This window comes from Marmota flaviventris, chromosome 3 (genome assembly GCF_047511675.1).
Source record: "Marmota flaviventris isolate mMarFla1 chromosome 3, mMarFla1.hap1, whole genome shotgun sequence".
NCBI classification, from domain to species: domain Eukaryota; kingdom Metazoa; phylum Chordata; class Mammalia; order Rodentia; family Sciuridae; genus Marmota; species Marmota flaviventris.
The window spans coordinates 61,036,711-61,043,219 of record NC_092500.1 but is presented as its reverse complement, the minus strand read 5'-3'; the positions used below and the strand labels follow the sequence as shown (position 1 = coordinate 61,043,219).

The following is a 6,509-nucleotide window of genomic DNA, read 5'->3' as shown; positions in this document are numbered from 1 at the left end:
TTCTCTTTTGCTTTTTTGCTTGAATGTCTTACAAAATGTCTTGTTTCATATCTTTGTGAGTTGTGTGCAACAATAGGAAATTCATAGACAAAATAACAATAGGTTTATAGATTTGTGTTAGTATAATGTATAGTGGATTAAATTATCAATAGTCAATTTGCTATTTAAAAAAAAAAAATCTCTGTTAAATTGTAAGGTTGTTATCTATAGGTCAAAAACCATTGAAAATGTTTATTGGGAAGACTATATTATTAAAGAAAGATGGGTGGATGTTCACTTTGGGAGCACATATATTAAATTTTCAACAACACAGAGCAGTTTAATATAGCCCTTGTGAAAGGATGGCATATAAATTCATAAAATGTTTCATATTTTTTTAAGAAATAAAATGGCAGGAAATGATCATTTTTATAAAAACACTAAATATCAATGGTCTCAACTCTCCCATTAAAAGACTGACAGGCAGATTGGGTTAAAACTGGCCTCAATCATATGTCATTCATAAGATATATGCCTTATAGGAAAAGACAGCCACAGCTTGCAATTGAAAGGGTGGAAAAAGATATGCCATGAAAAGGAGAATCAAAGTAAGCAAGAGTAACTACTCTCTTGTCCAAAAAAGCAGACATCAAGCTAAAATGAATCAGAAGAGTCAAGAAAGTTCACTTTACATTGGTAAAGGGAACTATCGAATGATGCCATATAACAATTTTAAATACTTATGCCCCAAACATAATTACATAAATAAAATACTACTTAAAGACTCAGATATACTCTAATACAATAACACTAGGTGGTTTTTAATATAACCCTCTCTCTAATAGATAGATTATCCAGACAAAAACTAATGACACTATAGACATTAAGAATAATATAAACAAAATGAATCTAACAGACATCTATAGACTATTTTATTCCATCAACAATAGAATTTACTTTTTGCTCAACTGTACATGGAATCTTTTCCAAAATAGAACATATTTAGGGGCACAAATCAAGTCTTATAAAATACACAAAAGTAGAGATAATTCCTTGTACTCAATCTATCATAATAGGATAAATTCTAAATTGACAAAACAATAAAAAACAAATCATTTTGACATGTGGAGATTGAATAATACCCTTCAGATGAGAAATGGGTCATATGAGAAATTTAAAACTACCAATTCTAAAATCCATAGACAACAGGAAATCATTAAAGCAGAGATTAAATTAATGGAATTTAGAATAAAAAATAATTCAAAAGACCAATGCAACAAAAAGTTAATTCTTTGAAGAGATGAACAAGATCAAACCTTAGCCAAACTAAGCAAAAGAAAGACAAGACCCCAATCAAAAACACTAAAGATAAAAAAAAGAAAGACATAGACATTGCTGAAATCCAGAGGTATAAACAAGTATTTTGAGCTGAGCAAGGTAGTGCATTCTTTTAATCCCAGCAGCTATGGTGGCTGAGGCTGCAGGATTACACATCCAGAGCCAGCCTCAGCAATTTATCAAGGACTTAAGCAACTCTCTGTGACCCTGTTTCTAAATAAAATACAAAAAAGACTGGGGATGTGACTCAGTGTTAAACGTCCCTGAGTTCAATCCCTGTTACCAAAAAAAAGAAAAAGAAAGAAAAAGAAAAGAAAGAAAAGGAAAAAGAAAGAAAGTAAAAGAAACTATTTTGAAAACATTTTCAAATAAATGAGAAAATCTAGAAGATATAGACAAATTTATAGATACTATGGACTACCCAAATTGAAACAAGAGAATACAGAAAACCGAAACAGACCAGTATCAAGGAATAATATTAAAGCAGTAATAAAAAGACTTTCAACAAAGAAAAGCCTTGGATAAGATGAATTCTCAGCTGGGTTTTACCAGATCTTTAAAGAAGAAATAAATGCTAATATATTCAAATTATTCTGTGAAACACAAAGAGAAGGAACACTCCCAAATTCATTCATAAAGTTAGTATCACTCTGATACCAAATCCAGATAAACACACATCAAGGGAAAAAATTACAGAAAAATATCACTGATTAATGTAGACCCTGGAGTCCTTAGTAAAATATCAGCAGTTCACATTTAAAAATACATTAAGAAAACTGTAGACATTGTTCTAGTTGGCTTCATGCAAGAGATGCAAGTTTGTATATATATATATATATATATATATATATATATATATATATATATATATGTAACTATAATTCATAACAGAAATAGAAATAAAATTGAAAACCACATAATCATCTAAATAGATACATAAAAAGATTTTGACACAACTTAGCATTGGTTTCCATTAGGGGTTGTGACTCAGAGGTAGAATGCCTGCCTAGCATGCATGAGGCACTGGGTTCGACCATATAAAAATAAAATAAAGGTATTGTGTCCACCTACAACTAAAAAATAAATGTTTAATTAAAAAACACTGAAAAAGTTTGGATAGAAGATACTTACCTCATCATCATAAAGCACATGTATGGCAAACCTAAAGCAAACATCATAAAGAATGAGGAAAATCTGAAAGCATTTCCTCTAAAATCAAGAACAACATAAAGGTATCCAGTCTCACCAAACCTATAAACATAGCTCTAGAAAGTTTGGCCAGAGCAATCATTTAAGAAAAGGAAGTTAAAGGGATACAAATAGGAAAAGAAAACATCAAATTATCTTTATTTGCAAATGATATGATCCTATACATATACAGAAACTTCACCAGGATTCTTCTAGGGCTGATAAGTAGCAGCAAAGTAGCAGGATACAAGATCAGAATCCAAAATTCAATAGCTTTCTTATATTTCACTAATCCACTAATGAATCTGCTGAGAAACAAATCAGGAAAACAATTCCATTCACAATACCCTAAACAAACAAAAAATACCCAAACAAAAAGTACTGAAAATAAATCTAACCAAAGAAGCAATGAAGACTGTGGATCACTGAAGACAGAAATTGAAGAGGGCATTAGAAGATGGAAAAGCCTCCCCTGTTCTTGGATAGACAGAATTAATGTTGTGAAAATGGCCATAGTACCAAAAGTAATATAGAGATCTAATGCAATTCCCATGAAAATACCAATGACATTTTTCATGGAACTTGAAAAACACAGTTCTAAAACTTATAAGGAAGAATAAGTGACCTTGAAGAGCCAAAGTAATCCTGACCAGTAAGAACAAGGCTGGTGGCATCACAGTACTGAATCTCAATTCTACTCAAGAGCAATAGTACCAAAAACTGCATGGCACTGACATCAAAACAGACATGAAGACCAATGGAGTAACATAGAAACACAGAGACAATACTACACAGATACAGAGAAGCACCAAAAACATACATTGGAGGAAAGACAACCTTTTAAAGAAATGGTGCTGGGAAAACTGGATATCTGTATTAGAAGAATGAAACCCAATCCCACTCTCTCGCCCTGCTTAAAAGTCAACTCAAAATGGACCAAAGATATACAAAGTAGAGGAAGAACTTTGCAAGTCTTAGAATAAAATGTATGGTTAACATGCCAACATATACATACAGACACTGACTTCCTTAATAAGATTCCAAAGCTTCCAACGCTCAGTAAATGAAACCAACAATTAATAAGTGGGATGAAAACAAATTTTAAAACTTCTGCACAGAAAAGAAAACAATTAAGAGTGTGAAAGGGTAGCCTATATAATGGGGGAGCATCAATGACAGCTATTCTTCCGACAAAGAATTAATATGCAAAATATATGAAGAAAAAAAAACACAGAAAAAATACCTACTCAGTAAATGCACAAATAAACTCAACAGACATTTCTAAAAAGAAAAAAAATGCAAATGGACAACAAATACATGAAGAAATGTTCAACATCAATAGCATCATGCAAATCAAAAGTATACTGAGATTTAATCTCACTCTGGGTAGAATGGCAAGCTTCAATAATATAAATAATAATAAATTCTAAGGAGGATGTAGACAATAAGGTACACTTATACACAGTTTTTGGCACTGCAAATTAATTCAGACTCTTTGGAAAGCAGTATGGAGATTCCTCAGATGACTAGAAATAGACTCATCATATGACCTAGCTGTTCCAATCCTTGACATTTACCCAAAATACCTAAAATAAGCATATTTTAGAGATAATTGCATTCCAAAGTTTATAGCAGCACAGTTCATAATCATCAAGTGGTGGAAACAGACCAGGTATCTTCTAACAGATGGATGGATAAAGAAAATGTGATATGTATACACTGGGGTTTTGCTCAGACATAGAGAAGTCTTGAGTTATGTCATTTGCTGATAAATGGACAGAATTGAAATCATCATGCTATTATGTTAAATAAGCCAGACTCAAAGTCAAAAGTGTAATGATTTCTTTCATATGTGAATGGAAGAGAGAAATAAAGAATAAGAAAAGTGGTGGGGGTGAGAAGAGTTGAATGGAGAAAGTGCATTGAGAAGAAGGAAGGAGGGGTGGGGAAGAGGAGAAATTGTGTAATGAAACTGACCAAATTGTGCTGAGTACATGTATGAATATATCACAATGAATTCCAGTTTTATGAATTACTATTTTTCACCAATTAAAAAGCAAAGACACTTGGAAGCACACGTCTCTTGTCCCATCAAATGGGGAGGCTGATGCAGGAGAAGCACAAGTTCAAAGTTAGCCTCAGCAATTTAGAGAGAGCCTAAGCAATTTAGACCTTGTCTCAAAATAAAGAATAAAAAGGGCTGAGAATGTAGCTCAGTGATAAAGTCCTCCTGGGTTCAATAATCTGTATGAAAACAAACAATAAAACAAAAATAAAACCAATGTAACAACAATAAAAGAATAAAAATAGAAAAAAGACCAATAGAGTAAAGAAAGGGAGTCAATATTAGGTACTAAAGTCAAGCAATGAAAAAAAATTATGTTACACGAGTTTATGAATATGTTGTTCTGAACTCCACTATTATATACAAACATAATGTACTAATAAAACAAAAAATAATAAAATAAAAATAAAGTTATATAATGGAAAAATATAAAGACAGGTGGTAAATTGAAACAATGTGCATAATGAAAATACTAGAGGTGTATGGCAAATGCAATTGTAATCAATACCCTAACATAGACTTTTTGTGCTTAATTTTGTGCTTAATTTGGAAAACAGAAAGTAATGCCACCATGTCAAGATTTTAAAAATCTTGAGGAAAAGTTATTAAACAATGCCATGAATTTTAAAATTAATTATACAATTGTAATTAAATTATATTTAAAATTAATTAAATAAGACATTGCCTGGTAGACTTAATGACAATAAATCTATAGGAAAAAGTGGATTAAAATATGACTTTGTCAAACTTATGTTGAACTGCAACATTTTCTCCTGATAGATTGAAATTTGATAAAAACACTCTGTGAAAATGAATTGGGTGTATAAAATTTGTGGTGAAGATCGAGGTATGTTTTATTATTATTATTCATAAGTTGCATTTGTAAAATTTATGTCTGAACATTTTTTTTATTAGAAACTAGTTGTTATACAATTACCACAACATTATTTTCCTCTTTCCAAATGCATTTAAGGAGCTGGACTTTACTGTTACAGAAGTGTGGATATTTTAAATAATCTTAACCCCACAACACTCCTAAGTCTCCAAAGACACCCCTATCTTTTAAAAGAGTAAAACCACACAAAACTTGAAAAATAATTCATTATATGATGAGTGTACAAGATATTTTGAGAACAAGGTGAGAGAAAGGGGACATTTGGTATATATAAACTGCCAAAAAAATAGACAAAGAGGGCATTGGATCCAGTGAAACTAAAGGCAAGACAGGATCTTTCCAAAGAAGTCTAAGATGAAGTCAAGGCTCAATGTTAGCAAATTAAAAGGAAAAAAAATGAGTGATGAACCAATCATCAGAAAAGCTTGTTAAAGATGCTTAATGTTGAGATACCAGGGGTCTTCCAGAAATACCAAGATAATCCTTTAATAATCTTGAAATGAATGTCAAAAAAACATGAAGCAACATGCATTATGACAATGAAAGATAAAATGCATCATGAAGATATAACACCTATGTATTGATACCCTAGAATGATATTTATGATGCAAAAACAATAGAAGACACAAGGAGAAATATAAGTGTGCACAAAGACACTACCTCACACACACAAAAAAAGAGCTGCTTGCTTAAATACTTATGCACTTGGAAAAATGATTTTCAAGGTTGCTTGAAATAATATTTATTTTGCTTTGGATTGGTACTCTCAAAGAAAGTTCTTCAAGGACGCTTAAAATTCTAGCATTAATACTAAATACCATTCTCTCATTCTCATTTTTGTGACATTAACACATGCTGAGGATTTTCAGCACACATTAATGTAAAATGGTGGCTGTGCCAATGAAGATCAAAATGAGAAACCTGAGGAACAAAACATTCTGGAAAAAGAAGTTGATTTTGGAAGACAATGGACAAATGGAAGAATACTAGTACTGCATTAGATATCAGGTTCTATTTATATTCAGGCACCACATTTCTTTATCA

General features: G+C 31.5%; 1 non-coding gene across 1 annotated transcript; it reads left to right on the top strand.

The window, feature by feature from the left end:
• Positions 1–271: 271 nt before the first annotated feature.
• Positions 272–376, top strand: LOC114088775 (U6 spliceosomal RNA). Its single transcript, XR_003582056.1, has one exon. It is a non-coding gene; the product is annotated as a U6 spliceosomal RNA (small nuclear RNA).
• The last annotated feature ends 6,133 nt before the right edge of the window (positions 377–6,509 follow it).